The sequence below is a fragment of the Alligator sinensis genome, unplaced genomic scaffold, assembly GCF_000455745.1.
Source record: "Alligator sinensis unplaced genomic scaffold, ASM45574v1 scaffold1230_1, whole genome shotgun sequence".
NCBI classification, from domain to species: Eukaryota; Metazoa; Chordata; order Crocodylia; family Alligatoridae; genus Alligator; species Alligator sinensis.
Window position 1 is genome coordinate 143018 of NW_005842675.1, and position 17282 is coordinate 160299.

Sequence of the window (17282 nt, forward strand, 5' to 3'; positions counted from 1 at the left end):
CAGTGAGAACTGAAACTGACTAAGTTCCCACATCTCTGCTTCAAAAATCCTTCCATTTTTTAATTTAAATATTACAGAGCAGCATCACCTACCATTCCATACTTATGAGGCTCCTAATAAGCCCTATTTTGCACCCTTTTATATATGCAGGTATGAAGTTAGTAGGCGGATGAGTCATCAGGAGTTTACATCCTTCTAATTAGAAAGGTCATTGAAAACAGCATTTGAGCATGATACCAATGAAAGTAAATCTATTTTTCCATTGCTTGATGCATTGGCACATGGATATTGTATGGCACCTTCTCAAGGACAGGTTTTAGAATACAGCTAATTGTCTTAGGGAGTTTTGTGGGAGATGCAGACAAGAGCAGATGAGCTCAGTTTTCAGGAATTCTTGAACTGCTCAAACTGTGGCTGAGTTTTGCCTGCATCTAATGAATCAAATGGAAGGTGACTGAGTCCAGTAGTAATTACAAGGCTTTATGGCTTCCCTCTGAGGACACCACTACAGCATAGACAATGGGCAGTCTTACATATTATTTCCACACCTGACTCTGTTTAAAGAGAAATACCCAAATATGTCTTAGTCTGTTGGTGTGCTTTTCACAGGCTAAAATCCTTGGGCTATTTTCCAACCTGAATAGCTAACATGGCTGCTGGGCACATTCATAATGTAAGAAAGAACCCTTCCTTCAGACTATTGAGTTAACTCAGAGGCCAAAACAGGGCCTGCTTCCATACAATTGCTGAAGTAGTCTCCAGCCTTATGCTCCCTTGCTGTGGGTGCAGGGGCAGGAGGAGGGTATTGGATGCACATTAGATGACAAGTATTACTAACTATAAATATTACAAAAAACCTCATTAGTCAGCTGCCAAAGTCACCTGAGTTTTTACAAGTAATACTGGAAATTTTTGCTTGTCATCTTGCTTTTTCAACTTCAGGTTTCTTGTTTTCCAGCTCTCTCTCTGTAACCATCATGACTTAGAAATGAATCCTGAGGATACAGATATATCACCATGTCTCCTAAGAATGGAGTTTTAAGAAACTTCTCAAATATGACAGACACTGGCAACTCTGTCGCTCTTCTAAATTCTGCTCTGTCCTTTTACCAGATAAAGGAATGATTTATTCCTGATATTATATTAATGGCATAAACACTCAGGGAATGTATTCCATCCTGGTGCCCCTGCTGTACTCAAAAGCCACCAGACAGTTGGAAGGTTTATTTAGCATGTTGAACCACTTTGTGATATTGGGGGTATTTTTGTTTTTCCTCCACGGCCTGTGTTCCAGACCACATACTCATTCTGCACAGAAGTAGAAGCTACACACTTCTCTGTAGAAGAAACAGGAACACAAACATATTTACACACCCTACCAATGTGCCTTGATGGTTCTCTTCATTTCCTGACTACCACTGACTTTTTTGGTCTGTCCTTCCCCCTTTCTTTTTAACAACCTTGAGGTCTCAAGAACAAAAGAATCAGGTAAGCCATTCTTTAAAACAGTTGGAAGAATTGTAAGGTTACTTTTTTATTTAAACCTCACTTACACAACTGCCCCTAAGGGAAACTCCTCTAGAGAGTGCACTTCCACATACAGAGGGAAGGCACACCAGTGCCTTTTGTAACAGCATTCTCCCTAGGAAGTTGCCAATGAGTAAAAAGCAGAGAAATTTCCTTGCTGCGTAATAAGGTCTAATCATCTGCTCGATCTTGACATTTTTCTCCTCTTTGGGAAATCTCACACACAGCTCTGCCACCTTTTAAAAGGCTGATGTCATTCCACGTCCTCCCGCTGATGGAGGTAGAAGCTAATCCAGATCCACAGGCCTGGTATGACTTTGTGAACTGAAATGGATTTCAAAACCAGAAGCTGGGAAAATAAAGATGTGAATTCCTAGTGGATATCTTTAGACTCACTGCAAGATGAGTGAGGTCGACCACAAATGCAAGGGCAAAGTGCCGACCCTGCTTATCTGTCCTGATATAGAAAATGCACATGCACTCTCTACTAAGATGCAAGGGGTGACATTTTATTCTGTACTGGTTGTCTAAGTGTCTGGATTTCACTGTCCAAATGCCAAAAATGCTGCTTATACATAGGTTGGAATTCTGTTCCTGGATGCATAGGCCTGTGGGTATGGATGCCCCCAGACTGGACATATGCTCTAGCAATAAAATGGCAGAGTGAGAGAGAGAGAGCTCCCATTTTCTCCTTAAATAAGGAAGTGGCTTGGGCACTAACCTACAAGACTAGAATCCTTGGTTCTGGGCTCTCTTGCCCAGAGGATGTTTGAACCTTGCATACTGTGACTTCCTAGTGCAGCACTCCAAGCACTAGGCCACAAGTCTGTGATTCTGAAGTTGGTCTTATAGAGAGCCCTGAAAGAGAGGGTTGTGGGAGATATATGTGGGTCCAGGAGAAGGGGATAAACCAGAGGATCTGCGGGTTGAGTGAGGTGGTTATGGGCTGGCAAGAGAGGGGACTCTGGTTTCTAGCAGGGGCCCTTGTTCCCAGTAAGGCAAACATTTCCCTGCCTGGCACTGCCCTACATCCATTCTTTCCAGTAACTATGTTAGTGGACCAGCTTCTGGTCACTGACCTATGAGGACAAAAGAGACCTATCAACCCAGCCCTTTCCTGGTCCTGAGTCTAAACCTGGTAGTCATAGGCTTTGGTAGACTCCATTTCGGTGTGTCAAAGGCTGCTGTGTGTTCACAAGGGATGTGTGTGTGGGCCCTGGCTGCTACTGAACATGCTCAATCTGCATGACTATATAGCTTTTCATAGTTGTCCATGTGTGCGGGGCTACGTGCCCCTATGTAGAATTCCAAATTGTATGCTAGTGGAATTTCTGGCATGTAGGCCATCAAAAATGCCATGTAGACAACCAAATTTAGATGCTAAAACTACTAGAAAGAGAACAGAATGTTATCCAAAGGGCCAGATTCATTCAGCCTGTTAGGCGTATATTTCACCTGATATTTATGCACTTAAGTGCATTCTTATTCCACCCTGCTTAAATCCCTGAAAACCTGTTAATACAAAAAGTGGATAGGTCATCCTTATCCTAACTACTTTTTTGTAAATCATTTTTAAGTCATAAGTTTCTTACCAAAGTAAATGCTTTAATGGACTTACAGAGACTTGAACTGGGTAGAACAGAATTGCACTTAAGTGCCTAACTCACTTAGATGCCCAATAGGTGGAATAGAATTGGTGCTTGGTGGATGTGTCTACATGTGCATTAAGGCACTTTTCGTAAAGCATATTAAATGTAGTACCTCCAGTGTGAGGTACTAAACAAATGTGCGTTAGACTGCATTAATGCTCAGTAATGAATACACATGGTTTTTGTGATGCTTAATGTGCAGTAGCCTATTTTATTGCACATTAGCATAATAGCGTGGCTATTTACGTGATGCTTTAACGCACAGTAAAATAGGTTACTGCTCATTAAAGCGCACATGTAGATGCGCCCTGTATCAATCAGCCATTTACCCCATTCATGTTTTCCAGATGACAAACTGATGCAGAGATGAATTAACTTATCATGTGAGATGTCAGTGGCAGAACAAGAAATTGAATGCGGGTCTCTTGGGTCCAGTGTCTTACCAGTAGATCTTCCTTTGTATTATTCCTCCAAGAACTTTGTTCATCTGCTAAACCATGAGGCAATCGACCAAGTATCTTACTGCTGCCATTACTACAATCACTCCAGAATGATGTCTGAGAATTCTCTATCCCATCAGCATTAAAATACATTTTTTTCAATGCATGTAGCCTAGAAAAAACTGCCTGGTGTGTAGGCATAGCTGCTATTTAAAAAAAAATAAAGTGTATAAAAGTTTTACTTTGAACTTAGGGAGACTGTGTTTGTAAAACACCTAGTGGTTACTAAAAGAGCAGGAGGAAGAGGCAATACCTATTTGGTTTCTTTTCCATTTTTTCATCAGACACCTAAGGGGACATACAGCTTTTTGCCACAGCTGGTCAATGTTCACATGATTTACGTCAAGCTGTATGAATGTAAACCAGGAGCAGCATGTGCAGCTGTTTGCTGGTGCCAGGAGCTGAGGCATGCTGGGAACCTGCTGTAAGTAACTTGGGCGGCAGGGTGTGGGGGTTGTCTAGTGGGGTGTTGAGGGCTAAAAATAGCCTGGTCAGGTTTTGGGGAGTAGGGAGAGTACAGCCAGAGCTGGGGTGAGTGGCTGGGCTTTCCCAGGCCTGGGTGTATGCTCCAAATGTGTCCTGACATTTGATAGATCAGGTTAACTCATTCCCGATTTAAATTAGTTCACTTCTTCAGGCAAACTTAGATCGAGCGCACTGGGTTTTTTTGCCCAATTTAACCCCTCTGAACACCTGTACAGATTGGCATTTAGATTGACCTAACCTTAGTTAGGCCAGTCTAAATGTAATAGCTGTATGTACACTAAGAAACAGAGATGAATTGATAAGTTTAATTTGAATTTATTTTGGTATATGCTCAAACCAAATGTTACTTGATTAAAGAATGAATTCTTTGTCTTGGCAGTAGAGAGTAGATAACTTTTTTGGACAGTTATCAGTCAGATGGCCTTCTAAGGTTTGCCTTTACCTGGAGAAGTAAAATATTGACTGTTCTTTCTCTTTAAATCCTACTGGTTTGATGCCAAATGGCAGAGGCTGTATCTGATCATTTTATTCAGTGTCACCTAGAGGCTTAGTCAAAGTTCTCTATCGTTGTTTAAGTCCCGGGAGCAGCAGTTCAGATTTGGCTCGGACTAGTAGGTTTTTTGATGCTATGCAAAGTTGTTATCATGAGACTGCTTAACTTCTCCAAACCCTCAAAAATAGTGATCATCATTTATATTGTAGTGGTTCCTAGGAACTCTTTCCTAAGGTGAAAGAGAGTATCTGACAAGTGGGCAAAACAGATAAATGTATTGGGTTTTTGCTTAAGAAAAAAAACATTGAATTTCATAAGAGTTCCTGAACTGGACAGAGATATGATTTTGCTGGTTGGGAGAAATGATGGAGAGGGAAAGGAAGGTGTGGAAATTGAAATCTGGCAGCTTTAGATGAATCATGCTTTTAGTTTCAACTAGCTGAATAGAAACACCAAAGTTCAGTTCACATAGTGACAAGCTTTAGCAAATCAAAGCTAGCAAAAGAGTTTCCAAGAACACATGTGGAGCCCCATTTCTTTTTTATATGCAGTCATTTAAATCAGTGCAAAGTGAATATAAACACTCTCCCAAGTTGCTTTCCCTGGGGTGTAGCTTAAGGGAGAATTGGTGCCACTGAATTGAAATACATGCTTTTTTAATCCTTGTTCTTTATCAGGCTTTTCATGAACATTCTGCTTGAGTTTTGTAATTGCATTACCAGTTAATGACTAACAGTCTGTGTCATGGCAAACCCACAGGTCATCAGATTAGTACATCAGTGTTGGCACTGATGACAAATTAATTGTACTGCCCATGGTGGAGGATGGGTGAAGAAGGGACATGGAACGGGTATTTGTGTGTTTAAAAAATACACAAATTTCTAATTTCAAAAGACCAGTGAATGATTATTTAAAGAGGCTCAGTGAAACTCAGGTTTAAGCTAGTCGGGTGTACCCACTTTGCTCTTTTGTTTTCTTAGCTTCCACGTATGTATCTTTGTTTGAACCTTACAAACAAACAAGGCAGTGCCCTGTACTGCTGAGAATAAAGCACTGAGTAATGTTTTGTCTTTAGAAGAGGCCTGTTTATGTGATTCCCAGTGATAATAAATACTGGAAGTGAAGTTACAGAAACCTTGGGGGAATTCCAGGCTGAGATTAAACTCCATTGTGTGTAGTTCTGGACACATCTTACCCTTACCTCGGTGAGAACATCAAGTCCAAAGGCCAGGAAACTTGGAAGTATGGATTTGGTTCCAGATCAGGTCAATTTCTGCTTGTTTCACATGACATTTTTTTCTCTAGGGATAGGGAAGTGGGTAATGGTGTGACTGCAGGCATGAAATGCTTATATCTTATATTTTGCATATCCTGTAACAGTTAACTAGAGCTGGGTTGTCTTTCTTTTTTGAGCAAATCGGAAGGAATTGGAAAATAACAAACCGCTGAAGCAGTTGCTAGGGTCAGAGATGGAAATCTACAGCCTGTCTACATCCTTTAGAAATGGAAACTGTAAACATTTGCTGTGATGTGAAAAGTAATGGAAAGCATGCCTCAGCTGAAACAGACTTACACCAGGTCAGCAAAAGTCACTTATCTGAGGTGCCTGTTGAGCATAATTCTCCACACCAGTACCTCAATTTTCATTGCAATGGCTTTATGGAGATTGTACCAAATCCCTGCAAAGATCCCTGTAAAGATCCCTGCCAAGGCAGAGTGGGAAAGTTTGCAGCCACAGTTGTTTGTAAAAGCATATGCATGTTTTTGATTGGCTCCTGAGGCAGGCAAGGGGAGGGAACTCAGTCCCTGGACAGAGCCAGGGTCAGAGAGGGGAGAGGGGTCTGAAGACAGGGGACCCCAGGACCCCAGGCAGGGATCATGTCAAGCCTGCCGTTGCTGGGCTATGAATAGAAGCTGTGATCAGTGATGGGGACAAGACCTTTTTGGTATCCTTTCTTCTTCTGAGGCAGAGGGACCCATGGAGAGCATGGGCGACTTGTGCCTCCTGAGTTAGGGGGGGCACTTGCCCCCCCAGCGGCCAGTCAGTGACCGGAGCGGGGTGGGTCCCCCTGCCGCTGACCCTGGCGACCTGCAAGTGGCAGAGCAGTGTGCCATTTGGCACTTCTGGGCGAGCGTGATCAGGGACCACAGAGATTGCTTCTCCTGGTGCCCCACTCCCTGGCTGGTGCTCTCAAGGGGGGCACCAGTGCTCTTGCCTGCTCCCTCTTCCCAGGAATGCTAGCTGTCAGGGGGTGCACCAGTGCTCTCAGGGGGTGCATATGCACCCCCGTGTGGCCCCCACACATTGCCACTGGTGGAGAGGAAAAGGGTCATAAGGGAGACTTGTCTAGGAAGGCAGGGTGTCAATCTGGGAAGGCTCTGGGGAGAGTTAGCTGAGAAAACAGCTTAGGGTCAGGTGGGTGATAAACCCAGGGTTGTTTCAGTTGTCAGCACAAGGGGCTGTGTCTGTCTAGAGAGAGGTGTTTTTGGGGAGGGGGAACATTGTGTGTTTCTTTTGCAGATACAACAGACAGCTGGACAAGAGGAAAGCTTCTATTCCCCATGCAGGCTCTAACAGACAGCACTGCAAGTGGAGCCCACCAACCAATGTTACCTTGTTGCTAATGTAAAGGAGAGCTGATGTTTTTTGTTAACCCTGTGTGCTTCTGCTGAAATTCACTTGAGTCGCAAGGTTTAAGCTGGGGAGTTGTACTGAGGGTGTTTTTGATTCAATTGGCATAAAGTGTTTTTAGTTCCTTGATACCTGGCTTTGACAATTAGATTATTGATATCCTGTTTTGCTATTAACCTCATTCATATGTTGACTATTTTGTAAATAATAAAATGTGTAAATAGTTAGACTGTATGTACTCCAGTGTGTGGGGAAACCACAAGAAGGCGCTCTACGGAGAGGTTGCCTCAGCCTTAGGGGTGGGAAGTTGACTGAGGCTATTTGACACCCTGAGACCCTGAATCCAGTAGCACAGCACAGATCGGGGTGCACGTACCCCCTGTGCCTGCCCCAGGGGTGGAGGCAGCAGTGGGAGTCCACCACTCCACGTAAGCCACCTGGGCAGCGAGCATCCCATGACCTGCCCCAGGGCCACATTCACCCCTACCCCCCATGGGGGCCTCGATCTGCCTGCCCATGCACCTTCTCTCCCCCACGCCTGTTCCCATCCTTACATGTACTTGCTTGGCGCTGCTCCACACATGGCTGAGCTGGGCTGAGTTCCCAGCCTCCTGCAGGCTTCTTGTCTCTATCTGTGTGCATCCCTCCACTCTGCTGCAGCCACCCAGGGCCTACGCCTGGACTTCCTGCATTTGTAGGCACTAAGCCCCATTAGCCCCAGCCTTCTACCATCTATGAAGAGACAGAGACTTTGTGAGTTGGGGGCAGGGGGTTGCAGGTTGCAGCAGGTTAGTAATTATGCTAATGGATCCCAGTGTGAAAAAGGTTGGAACCACTATTTTAGACTGTTAAGACAGCCATGGTGGTCACGAGACAGATTGGTAAAGGTATAGGTGTGTGTGCGTTTGCAGCAACAAAATAAAAAACAATGAAAAAAAGAAAAAATGTTCAGGGTCTGCAGCCCCAGGTACTAACTGGGATCTCTCAGCAAGCGTAGTGTCAGGACTTTTATTCTCTGAGGGAGTTTTGATAAGAGGTGTCCAGTCAGTACTCGTTAGCTTTCTTAACACAAAGAATTGTTTGTTTAACTGCTCAGACAGATCTTACAACAATAAACCATCCATATTCCATGCCCTATGGCTTACCATTCCCAGCAAGCCAGGAAAGGCCCCAGTTGCTTCAAATTACTCTTCACATACTCTTTCAGGATCTGATCCTCCTTCATCTGCTTTGACCAGGAACACATCACCGAGAAGTCCTTCAGCATTTCTGAAGGCCTTGTAGCAGTGTTGTATGCCTTTTGGTTCTTAGCTTTCAGTTTTGTCAGAAGATCTGCATGACTTTGGTCCCAAATCTGGAAGTGGTGTTTTCATTGCAGGTTACTTAACTATTGTCTTGCAATTGCTCCTTGAGGTTTTGTTGGAAAGGTTTTTATCCAGAACCACTGTATCACTTTCCTGTCCCCCTCCCTCCTTGACAATCGCCTATTAAATTAGACCAATACATTCATAATGGAAAGTTTAGTAACCCAATATACTACATAGTAAGTACTCATGTACAATATTCATAACATTATTATGTAGTATCTCTATTGCACTCAGTACTTCATATGGCTGGATCTTATAACTAGCACATTGTGTTATACAATATTTATTATAAAGTCACCTGAGTTTGTACCAACCACATTATCTTTTAATATTCTCCTCTGGCCTAGTTTGCCTATGCGAGATTGGATTTGATAGGAATCTTTCCCAGCATACTTTTTATTTGGACTAGCTTGTTAAAGAGGTAGCTGTTTGCTTCTGGTAAATTTAAAATGGCCATTTTGTAGTTGCTTTTCCTTTTGCTGTCTTTTTACTCCTCTATAGTTTCTCCCAAGTTTTCTTTTCTTTTGGTAAGATGATGGGTTTTCACACAGCACAAAAAGGTGCTTTGATACAAAACTTGCTCTGTGACATCCACCTGTGGTGTTTGGTTAATTGGAAATACAAACACATGGCTTTGAAATAAAAGTAGTATTTATTGGAATGGTCTTACAATCCTAACAGCATTCAATAAGAGCCTTCCCTATGCTGGCCCTGTGCAGTTTAGAAGTACCAGCCATGGTTTGTGTTTTGTAATGATATTCTCCTCTAACCCAGTTACTGCAAACATTATCTAATTGCGTCTACACAGGCATGTGTCAACCATGTTTATACATATTCCCATATTGTGGCACACAACCTTGCTTGCATTATTGTGTTCGCAGAGATTCTAGACAGGTAAGTGTCACAACCCAAGGGTGTGATTTTTGTTTGTGTGTTCTTCGGCACCACTGAATTATTTTCCCGCCGTTTGAAGCTTTCTTTGCAGTGTGCATTTCTTCTTTGCAGCATAGAAATGCATGTTGCAAGGAGTTCCCGCCATTTGTATTCTAATTCGAGCCCCATTATTGGCTTGCATTAAATTATTTCCACGTGGTGGCTAGCGATTGGCTTGCTAGCCGTATAAGAGGCTTGAGTGGTTTCCGCCCAAGTTGGAGGACTCCATGAACACCAGGAGGAGGAGACTTCATGTCTCATGAAGATCTCCAAGCGCTGCGGAGCCTATTGGACCCAGCGTATTCAAAGAAGGCAACAGGGGTCTGATCAGCCTCTAGCCTCTCCCCGTCACCGAGCTCAATCCTCGACGTATCCCTCTTCCCTGAGTGCAAAAAGGATCCACGGAGCCTCGACAACTCCGTGGGAGTGATCCGAATACTGTCTGAGTCCTCAAACTGGGGATTTAATCGGAGCTGTGCCTGGGAAACTGTCCAGCCTACACCGCAACCATCTTCGGTGTAAGTAAACAATCTTGAATCAACCATTATGAGTCCGTGCCTAATTCTAGCGTGTCGCTTGCTTTCTCCGACCCAGCGTGCCCGGGCTGCTGGCCACAGCCCGTGCGGCGCGAAAAAGGGCCCGGATCGCTCCCGGCCCGCACAGTAAGCAATACTTTCTTAATGGGATGTTGCAGCGTTTGGAGGGCATGCCTCCAGACCAGCAAAACTAGTACTCAAGACAATTAATTTTATGAGTCACAGAAGGGAAAACTGACAAACCTTCAGTTCTGGCAGTGGGTTCTCACCTCAGCTGCAAAACAATAGACTGGCAACCATGTGCCAGCTTAACTGTCACAGAAAAGAATATTAGCTGCCATGGTTACTAATCAAGTATTAATGGTGACTGTGGGTACAAACTAAGTTTAGCACCAGCCCTGGTTGTAAGTGGCTAAAACATGTTTAAAAGGTATAGCATGCATGTGTAATTAAAGCTGCCTTTTTAAATTAAAGGTGTAATTAAAGATGCCTGTTTAAACGTATCACCGTGCTTAGGTAACAGCTGGTTCCTGATTCTGACAAAAATATTCAGATGGAGAGGCACCAGATACCATTGTTCATAATGATGAGTACATGATGCTGAAAAGTCAGATACCACAATTTTTGCTTAGGTCTGTTATGATGTTCTGTATTATGAAAGGGTTGTAATTACCCATTGCAAATGTCATGAAAGATTACCTACAGGTTATCTTCACTCCTTATATGGTGCTTGGTAATACTACATTAAAACTCATGAGACTCTTCTACCACAGACTTCCAGCTTCCACATTTTATAAGGTTCCATAATCTTGCCACTAGAAAGGCTGCAGCTGATTCAACGCTATAATGTAATATTTGTGATCATTAGTCCAAATATTGAACAGCTGTTCAAGCTGACCACTGTCCAGTAGTCATTTAAGTGGCTCATTAATTGTGAACATTCATTCTTCAATAGCCGTTTGTGTGGACTTTTGGGGAATTTTTCTTTGTGTGAAATTGTACTATTGAAATGTTTGTGAATATTATTTGTATGTGAAAAAGAGAATTTGTTATTCTTTATTCATTATGTATGACTTGCCACTTATCCTTCACTCTTCATTTCTTTCCTGTAGTGATAAGTATATGATAAGTAGAGAGTAATATATCATTTTAAAAAAGTTTAAAATGTTTCTATTGGTACATCAAAGAGCAGAACTGATACTGTATGACTTAAACGAAGAGCATGAGTAAGAACCGGGGATGAGCTGAATTAAATAACCACACTGTAGGCTAAATATTTTCATTAAAATGATCTGACAGAGAGTGATGAGTAACAAATGCATTCTCAGACAGCAGGACTAGTTTCTGAGTGATTTGCAAATCTAAAGGAAAAAAAATCTAAATGTAACATTTTTCAAAAGGGCCCCAGGCTTAGCTCCACATAGATATCTATGCCCAGCTTTTTTTAAGGAGCCTAATCCCCACAGATTTCAATAGACCCATTCACTTTTTTTCCTTTTAGCTTTACAAATTGTTCAGAAACTGGTTCTCCTCTCAGATAATGCATTTATTAGAAACCTAACTATCTCTTTGGATCTGGGTGTAAGTAATAAGGGATTCTCTATACAATAGTAACAGCATGTCCTGGAAACCAGGGGGCTGAGTACTCCCCACTCATTAGAATCCAGGGAGGCACTCCAGACCCAGAAGTTCTCTCATGAGGTTGCTCTGGGCTCATCCACATCTCCTGCTCAGTCCCCCACTCTTCAGGAAGCCTGAGAGCTGCCTCTGGGGATGAGTCCAGAGCAACATTACTGATGACTTTTCAACTCTGGAGTGTGGTTAGTGTACTCAGATGAATGGATGTGCTAAGACCCATTCTGGGACCAGTGGCAGCTGCAATATAGACAAGACCTTAGGGCTAGGCACAGACATTACACATAAACTGGTTTAAATGATCAGAAACTGGTTTAAACTGTAATAAAACAGATGGTAAGTGCACATAAACCAGTTTGAAAATGGCTGAAACTGGTTGAGATAAACCTGGTTGAATGTAGTATCAGACTTAACTGATCCAGGTCAAACTGGTTTATGTAGTGTCTGTCCCAGACCCCTTCCTGGTTTAAGTTAAACCAGAATCCCCCAGCATCCTGGCATGTTCTCTGGGCTAGGTGGGGTGTTCTGTTCCACAGCAGAGCTGGACCCTCCCCTCTACTCCCTGGCTGCAGTTCCGGCAGAGACTACAGTCATCTGCCTGGCTTCCCCCTGCTCCCTGTCATCTCGTCCCCTCGCCACTCTCTGCTAAGCAGGGATTCCCCCCTCCCCTCTGCCTTACGTAGACACCTCTCAGCATTAGCTAATATACCACATTCTAGCTACAGTCCATGCTGTGGCAGATGGGACAAAGGCAGACAGGACTGTGCCACTTAGGGCTCTTTGGAGCTAATCAACAGGTAGTTGGTAATGTCCCTCCATTCCTTCTTTGGAACAAGTTATTTAAGAAGACCTTGAACTGATGAGAGATCCTTTTGTTTTCCTGATGGGGTGATAAATGCTCCCTGCTGTGTAACTAAAGCCTGTGTAAATCCAGTCTGGTTCCCTTGCTGACCAGTGAGGGGTGGGGGCTCCCTAATCAGACTGTCCTGCTGGGGCCTGGCCATGCCCCACCTCAGCTCAGCACTGTGGAAAGAAAGGGAGGGCTGCTCTAGCACTCTCCGGCTTCTGTCCTGAGCCAGTGCAGGCATTTGCCTGTATTTTTTCAGTCCAGAGGGGATGTCGGTACAGTTATGAATTGATTCAGCCTAGACAGGTTAGACTAACCTGCACATATTGAATCAATTCAGGCTCAGGCTTTTTGAATGTATGTCCCTAGCCTAGGAGTGTAACAGCTTGTCTAAACCCAAAAAGCTTACTGTGTTCCCTATGGTTTAACTAAAGTGGTACCACCCTTTAGCATGGCTGCAGTAATACTGGTATGAATGTACATGACACCGAAGTGGCATCCATGATAGGGGTCGCAGAGCTGAACTATTCCAATAAAATACCCCTGCTAAATAGAAACAACTAAGCTGGAATCAAAATTGTGTGGGCATCAGATCCAACTCCCTTTTTGTAAGGTGCCTTAAGAGTCAAAGTCACACTGAATGAGACTATTATATTAGTATAATTTAATATACAACAATGATGTTGCCAGTGAAAATATGAATTATGGAGCGTGTCAGTATAGCAATGTACCCCTTATGGTGGTGCATTTTTTCTGGATGCACTTCATCCAGCACAAGCCCTAAGCAGCCTTGAAGTGCTATTTTGAGAGCTTAAGGGGCACCAAAGTGGTAAAATGGGTAGAACAACCCTCTGTCCTGGATTTTCTGGGACAGAAATTCAGGGGTGTTTCTCTGAAAAATCCCTTAAATAGGCCTTTTATACCAAACATTAAAAAATTGGTCCTGGATAGGAAGGTCTTTTCCCCCACATATTCCCTGAATGTTTCTATAGCTCCAGACTGTGGCCTTGAATGTTTCCATGGAGCTATAGGCAGATCCAGGTTTTTGAAAAAGAGGATGTGGGAGCAGTAACTAATGCTGCAGGGATGGCTGCATTTCCCAGCTCCCATTTCACTGGGGCAGGAAGATCATGCTATGACAGCAGCAGCCAGGTAGTTAAAAAAAAGTCCCCAAATCAGGTAAGACTCTTCCTCCACCTGCTTGGCACCTCCTCCCTTCCACTCTGTGCTCAGTGACACCTCCTCTTCCATTATCCCCATCATCCTCTCTATTTATGCTTCTGGATGCAGGAAGGGGAGGTTTGCTTGCCACTGCTGTTGTCCCGGTTGCTTCTGCCTTGCTCCGGCTGGGGCTGCAGGGAGCAGCTGTTTGGGGATCTAGGCTCAGCCAGGTATGGCAGCCAATGTGGACAGGTTCTTCATCCCTTGCCTGCTCCCAGGCTGGCAGAGAACACCTAAGGGGACCAGGGAGGGAGGAGGAACCTGCCCAGTGCCACCACTGTTGCTGTCCCTAGCTGAGCCTAGATCCCTGCCCAATCACTCCCTGCAGTCTTAGTTGGAGTGGTTCTGAGGATCCATTTCCCCCTGGGTCAGCCAGAGACAGCAGCAGCAGTGGGTGGGTGTCCTATTCCTGCACCTAGAGCTTTTAGTAGACAGGGGGAGAAGGGAAATGGAAGGAAGGGGAGGAGTGCCACTGAAAACAGAGGGGAAGGGAGGGGATGCTGGGAGAGGTGTTCTTATCTGCTTCAGAGACTAAAAAAGTCCCCAGGTGCTGCTTCTGTGGCATCATCTGGAGACTACATGGGACCCAGGCATCTGAGGCTATGGGGAATGGAAACTGCCGAGCTACACTGTGGAAAGGAGGTGTGACAGCACCTCTGCATACCCTCTGTATCTGCCTCTGCATATTGCCATTTCTGTCTGAGTACAGCAGCCACAGCTATACTAAATAGAGCAGCTGAGAAGCATAGTTGATGAGCTTGGGTGCAATGCTGTGTAAGGATGCCTACACTGCTTCTGGTTCAGGAGCTCACTGCAGGTTACCTCCCAAGTGTGAAGCATTGTAGTTTCATGCACATGGAGCAGAGCTCATTTCCCTTGATGCAGCATTGCACTAAGATGCGTCCACTAACTGGATGCAGGGATGAAATCAACTACTTCTGGTTCTGGAGGTCTGTGAGACTTCAAGGACTGTGTCCTGTAGTTTGCCCCCTGAAAGTTGGTTGCATTAGTATTGGTCCTTGTATACACTGGACCTGATTGGAAAATGCAGCTTTATTGTACCCAAGCTTGGTTAGGGAAGATACCAATTTTGATGTAACTTTCATTAGCAAATAATAGGGTCCAGATTTCAGCAGTGGCTAGATGGGGAGCAAGAGAATGACGAGCACCCAAGGCAACAGATAGTTGAGGGGTTTGAGGTTATTAACTGAGATGTAGGGGGCCCAGGCCTGAGTTCCTGCTCTGAATTGTATTTTCTCTCTCTCTCAGGTTTCATCTGACACATCCTCTAAAGGTATTGTTAATTCCTTATGCAGAACCGAAGCAATCTTGTAATCCTAAACCAAAATTTTGCAGTAGAGGAAAATCAAATTCCTGCAAAAATCTGATTTCACCCACTCTGTCTTTCCAATTGTATACGGCTATATCAAATCACAGGTGTAGGTCTGGGAACACTGACAGCACTCCTAAGTATGACGAAGTGAATGAAGCGAAGGCTGTCATGACTGTGAAACTGCCAGTGATGCTCTTAAAGTCCTAAAGACATGATGTGGCTTTGTATCATGATCTTCACATGTCTGGGTCCAATTTGCACCATTTGATCCCAAAGACTGTTTGCTACTGGAGGGGGAACTGTCTCAGTGTAGAATTTCCAGTAAAAACCTATACCAGTTCTTTGCACCTTGACTTCCTTGTTTTTGACCACAGTGCAAAAAGATCGACAACAACTTTTACTTTTGTGACTCAGAACCTTCCTGGCAATGCAAAGGGAGAAATTTCCATGGGAGAAGAGTGGTGCTTTCTAATGGAAAAGTACTTGCTGCTCTCTCCTGGATTTAGCATATCGACTGGGACCATTCACATGCAAAGTTAAGCACATGTGTAACTGCTTTGCTCAAGTGGAGCCATATGCTCAAATGGGTTACTTAACAGTCTCTTTCTAGCTGTAGGTCTCATTGGACTGCCTGCATGCCACCATAATTCATTGACTACGTGCATGGGAGGATCTAGAATTTTGAAAAGGGAGGTGCACATGGTGATGTGCATCATCACACATAAAAACAACATATATTTTTTTGTAGTTAAAAATAAAATAGAAGCTTTACTAATATGCTAGGTACCCCAGGCAGTATTATTCAGTTCAAGATTGAAGCAAAAAAAAAAAAAGTACCTTAATTGGAATGAGTTAAAAATAATTTGCAGGGCTGTGAAACAGGAGCTTCATTATCAAGAGTAGCTAAAAGATACTAGAATTGCAGAACAAAGGATAGTTTGATTGGCAGAACATTAAGTGCATTAAAATGGAGAGGGTTGTTAACACTTGTGGAACGAAGAGTTTTTAGAAGGGATTGGGCAGATTACAGTGAACCATGAAGTCAGTTGACTTCCTTAGCACTGCCTGCCTAGAAATGCTGCTACCAGGAAGTTGGTTTTAAGCTTTGGGTGAACTAGGAATCAAAAGGGGGTACAAGTGCACCAGTGCACCCCCCAAATCCACCCTTGACTGTGTGCTGCTGGGTAATAATACGAAAGGACTCTATCCGGAAAAGTGACCCTGGCTCTTTTCTCAGAGGACTGTTTACAGAGATGCTGCAGCTAGTAATCTAACCATGTGCACATGAGGGGCAGAATCCTATTTTACTTGACATGTCTAAATGACAGTTACTTAGTTTTTGGTGCTGGCATGCAATGTCTGATTCTGTTCTGGGTGCTACATAAACCTACAAACATCAGCGTGCTCACTATTGCACTCAGTAGGGCTATACTTTGGGTGGACAGAGAAGTGACACTGTATATTTGCAAGACCAGACCTCCTTTGATATTTGTTGCTTAATAACTTGAACATTTCTGGCAAGACACCTGAAGCCTCTGTTGTTGCTTCAGTTTTCCCTCTGAACTAGGGAGGTACTTCTTTTATGAATTCTGTGGTTACATATCAATACTTGTAAATTACTTCGGAATTTACTGATGGGAAGATTTATATGAGAGCAAAGTGTTTTTGTGCTCTCTGTTCCCTTGTCTAATCCAAGCCACCTACCCAATATGTTGAACTAGCTACCAATCATGTATATTTCACGTAAAGATCAATTTGGCAAGGGACAGACAATCTTTGCAGTTTAGTCTAATCTGGCTAGGCTAAATCAGTTTTGTAACCAGACAGACATCACAGAAATGCTGGCACATGCCTGCAGTGGCTCAGGCTACAAGCCAGGGGGCGCTAGAGCAGCCCTCCCTTCCCTTGCACAGACTGAGCTGAGGGTGGGGCATGGCCAGGCTCTAGCAGGATGCTCTGATTAGCTCAGGAGAGGATTGATAACAGTGTTTATCACCTTTAATTCAGTGTTTATCATCCCATTAAGAAAACAACAAATGGACATTACCAACTACCTGTTGATTCTACCTGTTGACACAGCACAGACTGTAGCCAGCATATGGTCTGTTACACAGACACCTCTC